We start from the raw sequence: 6,412 nt of genomic DNA, 5'->3' as shown, positions 1-6,412 counted from the left end.
AGAGGGAGCCCCAGCCCGAGGGGAGCCCTGGGCAGATGGCCCGGATTCCCCTCCAAGGCTAATTCTTGCCCCCACCCAGTGGGCACTGAACTCATCACTGGGCTTAGACAAGGTGATTGAGAAGCAGCGTGGCTCAGTGGAAAGGGCGCAGGCTTTGGAGCCAGAGGTCATGGGTTCAAGTCCCGCCTCCGCCACATGTCTGCTGTGTGACATTGGGCAAGTAAGTCACTTAACTTCTCTGAGCCTCAGTTCCCTCACATGTAAAATGGGGATTAAGACTGTGAGCCCCACGTGGGACAACCTGATCACCTTGTACCCCCCCCCCTCAGTGCTTAGAACAGTGCTTTGCACATAGTAAGCACTTAACAAATGCCATCATTATTATTATTATCCCCATTTTACAGGTGAGGCCACTGAGGGCCAGAGAAGTGAAGTGAGTTACCCAGGGTCACATAGCAGACAAGTGTCAGAGTCGGGATTAGAACCTGGGTCCTCTTACTCCCGGGCCCATGCTCTGTCCACTCTGAGTACCCCCAACAGGAAGTGAGGGACCCAGGATTGCCCCATGTCCTGCTGGCAAGGGAGGGGAAGAGGAGTGGGTGGTGTTTTGGACCGACTTGGGGATGTGAAATTCAAGATAATAATCATAATACTTATGGTATTTGTTAAGTACTATGTGCCAAACACTGTTCTAAGCCTTGAGGTAGGTACAAGGCCATCAGGTTGGACACAGTCCCGTCCATCATAGGGTTCACAATCTCAATTCCCATTTTACAGATGAAGTAACTGAGGCACAGAGAAGTTAAGTGACTTAATAATAATAATAATGGCATTTGTTAAGCACTTACTATGTGCAAAGCACTGTTCTAAGCGCTGGGGAGGATTCAAGGTGATCAGGTTGTCCCCCGTGCGCTCACAGTCTTCATCCCCATTTTACAGATGAGGTCACTGAGGCCCAGAGAAGTGAAGTGACTTGCCCAAAGTCACACAGCTAAGTGGCAGAGCTGGGATTTGAACCCATGACCCCTGATTCCCAAGCCCGGTCCCAACCAATGGAGCCCTCCCCGTACGAGATGAGTTACCCCAAGCCCAATGGTGGCTTTCCCAACCAATCCCAGCCCCCTCCTGCCTCGAGTGGATTCAGACTTCCAGGAGAGAGGAGGCTGCTGGGCCTCCAGTACAGGGATGATTCAGGAACTCTGCAGGCGCCTCTGAGGCTGGACCGGCCTAAACTAGTTGGTTTCTCCATTGAGAGATGAAACAAAGGGTCGGGTGGAGCATCTGACGACTCTATCGTATTGTATTTTTCCAGGTGATTAGTACAGTGCTTTGCACCCAATGAGCACCCAATGAAAGCATTCATTCATTCATTGATAGCTTGGGTGATTGGAGTCAGGTTCCAGGAAGGTTGAGAGGTCAGCGCTCAAGTCCACGATGGAGATCCCTGGAGCTGGGTGATTCTAACTCAATTCCCATGACCTTATCAATGAAAGTTTTTGATCTAATCGAATGAAAACGCGGCCAATCTTACGGATCAACCAGAGTAACTTTCATTCGGTAAACTCCAGGTGTGCATATGAAATTCACAGTCTGCCTGCATTAGGCAGACTCCTCTCCCCCTCGTCCCCCTCTCCATCCCACCATCTTACCTCCTTCCCTTCCCCACAGCACCTGTATATATGTATATATGGTTGTACATATTTATTACTCTATTTATTTATTTATTTTACTTGTACATTTCTATCCTATTTATTTTATTTTGTTGGTATGTTTGGTTCTGTTCTCTGTCTCCCCCTTTTAGACTGTGAGCCCACTGTTGGGTAGGGACTGTCTCTATGTGTTGCCAATCTGTACTTCCCAAGCGCTTAGTACAGTGCTCTGCACATAGTAAGCGCTCAATAAATACGATTGATTGATTGATTGATTGATTAGGTTGCAAGGTCAAAACCAAAGAATTGGGTTCAGAACAATAACCTATATACTTCTGAAGCCAATTTAGTTGAAGAAGGTGAGGGTATCATATCCCCGTCCCAAGCCCGAAAGGGCTGCTTGCTTTGTGGCATTATTTAATCGGCAATTGTATTATTTCATGGCAGAATTAGACTTCCACACTGCTCCTTTGAAGCATTACCTGGAAATTCCGAGTAAAATCCAGGCCCTGTAACTCCTCTCTTCGGCACAAGATGTCACCATTGTAAATGTTTGAAATTTCTAAGTTCCTTAAATTGGGAATGTTTTGTGAGATTTGAGATCAATCCAATCTGCAGATGCACAGATCTTGTAAAACGTATAGATCTGAGATCAATCTAATCCGCAGATGCACAGATCTTGTAAAACGTATAGCGCAAGTTCCTTTGCTTTAATTTTCTCTCACCTATTATGTCTAAACTCAGGGTGTTTGGAGTTTTATTCTGTTTTCCCCATAAGAAAGACATCGCTACATATTTTAATGGGAGAGTTAAGCATACAGCGCATGTGGCAAAGCAAACACCCAGATCAAGGAAGGAAAAGTAGAGGTGCAAGATTGTTTTCCACATAATTGTACCTAGACTCCCACTCCAATATCTGGACCACCACTACTGAAAAATCTCACGCCCTTCACCCCAACCTAAAAGACAAACTCAGGCTCAGAACTAGACAATTCCAGGACCTTTTTTATAAAGAATAAAAGGCACTGGTCTAAATTAATGCCTCTTCTTAAGCATCATAAAATGCTTAATGATGGCATTCCCATTCGTCTTTTTGTACGAGCACTTGCTCACAAAACAAGAAAAGGGGCATTTTGCAGCCGTCATCTGAAAATATTACCATTTATAAAAAAGAGTCTTCATGTTTTGCATGCATTTTTTCATCCTTGCACCCCAGTGGCTGGAACAACCAGAAAGAAATAGTTTTCACTCAATCAATCGTATTTATTGAACTTGTACTCTATGCAGCACTTAGTATGTACAAAGCACTGTACTAAGGGATTGGGAAAGCGCAATACAGTAGAGTTGGCAGATACTCTCCTGCACTCAAAGAGCATACAGCTAGTCGGGAAGGTTTATTGCAGGAGACATGATTATAGTCGGGCTGTGAAAATGGGTAGACTGGTGGTTTATCAGATAGGAAGGAGGACAGTGTGGCCTTCCAGACTGGAGTAAGGGCAGGAGCAAAGGTTCGACCGAGGGAGTCGCAGCACAGTGGGTAGTTTGGTATTAAAGCAACAAAAGTATGTAGTCTGGGTTGTAGTGGGAGAGTGGCAAGGATAGGTAAGGGGAGGGCAAACTGATTGAGTGCCTTACCCCAGCTGTAGCCCCTTTACAGATGGCTTCAGCTTCCACTTCTAACCCAACCTTAGGCCTGGAGCCAGATGCAGCCCGATGGGTATCATCAGCACTCAGAGTAAGGATCGGTATTTTTGTATTCATTCATTCATTCAGTCGTATTTATTGAGTGCTTACTTTGTGCAGAGTGCTGTACTAAGCGCTTGGGAAGTACAAATCGGCAACATAAAGAGACGGTCCCTACCCAACAACGGGCGCACAGTCTAGAAGATCATTCATCTTTGAAGATTTATTCATCTTGGCTGCCTCAAACAAGGTTTAGCGTGACCTCCCTCCTCCCAACTAATCCATTGCATCCAGTGTTCTTCTTTTCTGACCTCCAGAAATGGGGGTTGGATGTAAAAGAAAGTATTCGAAGCAGCGTGGCTTATTGGAAAGAGCCCTGGCTTGGGAGTCAGAGGATGTGGATTCTCATCCCAGCTCTGCCACTTGTCTGCTGTGTGACCTTAGGCAAGGCACTTAACTTCTCTGTGCCTCAGATACCTCATCTGGAAAATGGGGATTAAGACCAAGTGGGACAACCTGATTACCTTGTGTCTACCCCAGCACTTAGAACAATGTTTGGCACATAGTAAGTGCTTAACAAGTACCATTATTATTATTATTATTATTATTTAAAGAGCTGGGTTTCTATGGCTGGGCCTACATGAAGCCAGCTCGTGCTCCTGAGTCCAGTCGGGAGGTTTGAGACATCAGTCTGCCTAGAGGTGAGAAAGGGGATCTGATGAAGGACACGGAAATGGACTTGAAGAGGTTCAAACATGTTTTGGATTGCTGAAACCCCTGCCAAATTGTAAAAATACATTCAAAGAACAACAATATCAAATTTCAAAGCAAGCAGAATACAAAGAGCAAATGCATAAGCAAGTTAAGTACATAGGTGGCATAAAAGCTGTCAAATTACAAACTGCAGTTGAAATTGATTCAGCAGGGACCTTGATTTAGGTTGCATCCGCTTCCCCAGATTCTAAATTGCTTCGTGACCAGCCCTGCAAATCATCAGGTTAACATTTGGATGGCTTCTGTCAACAGCACCTTCTGATTTCCAGTAGATGCTTTCTAAAAGTCTCATTGACCTTTCCTTGGGCAATTTCAGAAATTCCCGGGAGTATTTGGTGAGAAATGACAATTCCTCTGCAACCTTTTTCATGTTGCAGAATTCGGCCCCCTCTCTGAATTTCCAACTTGGAAGGCTTTTCATATTTTTTAAAAGACCTTCTGTTTGCGGTGAGGGGTATATTAAGCCAAGCTGCGTGTAGGTTTCTTAACAACTTCCTCTGCAGTGTTTCTTTTTCCTTCCAGAAATGGGTTTGTGGCATTTGGGAGCATTTGACTTTGGCACAGACTACAGTGTCAGGATGCCCACTGTTGGGTAGGGGCTGTCTCTATATGTTGCCAACTTGTACTTCCCAAGCGCTTAGTACAGTGCTCTGCACACAGTAAGTGCTCAATAAATATGATTGATTGATTGATGGCCACATCCACACAAAAAATAGAGAGCTGAGGATGGTCTGAAGTATGACTGGAGCCTGCAAAGGCCCAGTTTCATTCTAGAACTGCCAGACTGTTGAATCACTTGGTACCGCACTATGTACAGTAGCAGTAGTAACAGTCACGGGATTTAGGCACTGTTTATTTAGATTTAGGCACCTGAAGGCACTGTTACTGTGCCTTCTGAATGTAAGGGACTGTCCTAAATGCTGGGAAAAGCTGAGTGTTATACAAAAGTTGTGTATATCAAGGCATCCACTCATCATTGCAAATAAGAACACCGAAAACATCAAGCCAAGCATTCATTCCCTGTCTAATCCTTATAACTCAGACGCTCTTCTTTTCGCCCGGATTCTGAACCTTTTTGAAACAGAAGATCATAGCCCAGATGTAGTCTTTCTGTGCTCGATTTTAGAAGCGGTGTCGTCTACTGGAAAGAGCCCGGGCATAGGAGTCAGATCATCTGGGTTCCAATCCCCATTCCACCGCTTGTCTGCCGTGTGACCTTGGGCAAGTCACTTAACTTCTCCATGTCCCAGTTACCTCATCTGGAAAATGGGGGTTAATATTGAAAGCCCCATGTGGGACAGGGGCTCTGTCTAGCCCAATTATCTGGTGTCTACCTTAGTGTTTCGTACAGTGCTCTGCACACAGTAAGTGCTCAATAAATATGACTGACTGAAAATAATTAATAACCTGCATCCATGCAATGTGAAGAAAAGAAAATCCAATCCAGCTGTATCAATGGGAGGAGCCCCTCACCACGAAACTCAGAAAATAAGCTCCTTGAAGGCAAGGGTCATGCCTACTAACTACATTGCTTTCTTCCAAGTACTTATAATAATAATAATATGGCATTTACTAAGCACTTACTATGTTCAAAGCACTGTTCTAAGTGCTGGAGAGGCTATAGAGTGATCAGGTTGTCCCACGGAGGGCTCACAGTCAATCCCCATTTTACAGATGAGGTAATGGAGGCACAGAGAAGTTAAGTGGCTTGCCCAAAGTCACACAGCTGACAATTGCGCTTAGAACAGTGCTTTGCACATAGTAAGGGCTTAATATAATTATAATTGGCAGAGCTGGGATTTGAACGCATGACAACTGAGTCCAAAGCCCATGCTCTTTCCACTGAGCCACACTGCTTCTCTAGCCACACTGCTTCTATGTTCTATACATGGTAGACAATAAATAAATACTACTGCTGAATAAGAGTGTGGAATGGGCCAGCACATGAAGAAATGAACTCGAGAAACTACTATCAGTGTCAATAGAGAAACCAGATTTTACACTGGTATGACAATATTTGAGACAAATGCTGTCTCCTCAGTTGGATGAACTGTCACCACAGGCTGAATGGGTGAAATTGTTATATTGCAATATAACAATAAACAAGCTAGCTCTCTTCCTCCCTTCAAAGCCCTACTGAGAGCTCACCTCCTCCAGGAGGCCTTCCCAGACTGAGCCCCCTTTTTCTTCTCCCCCCATCCCCCTGCCCTACCTCCTTCCCCTCCCCACAGCACCTGCATATATGTTTGTACAGATTTATTACTCTATTTTACTTGTACATATTTACTATTCTATGTATTTTGTCA

The sequence above is a fragment of the Tachyglossus aculeatus genome, chromosome 15, assembly GCF_015852505.1.
Source record: "Tachyglossus aculeatus isolate mTacAcu1 chromosome 15, mTacAcu1.pri, whole genome shotgun sequence".
NCBI classification, from domain to species: domain Eukaryota; kingdom Metazoa; phylum Chordata; class Mammalia; order Monotremata; family Tachyglossidae; genus Tachyglossus; species Tachyglossus aculeatus.
The sequence above is the reverse complement of the archived record's forward strand: the minus strand, read 5'-3'. Positions refer to the sequence as shown.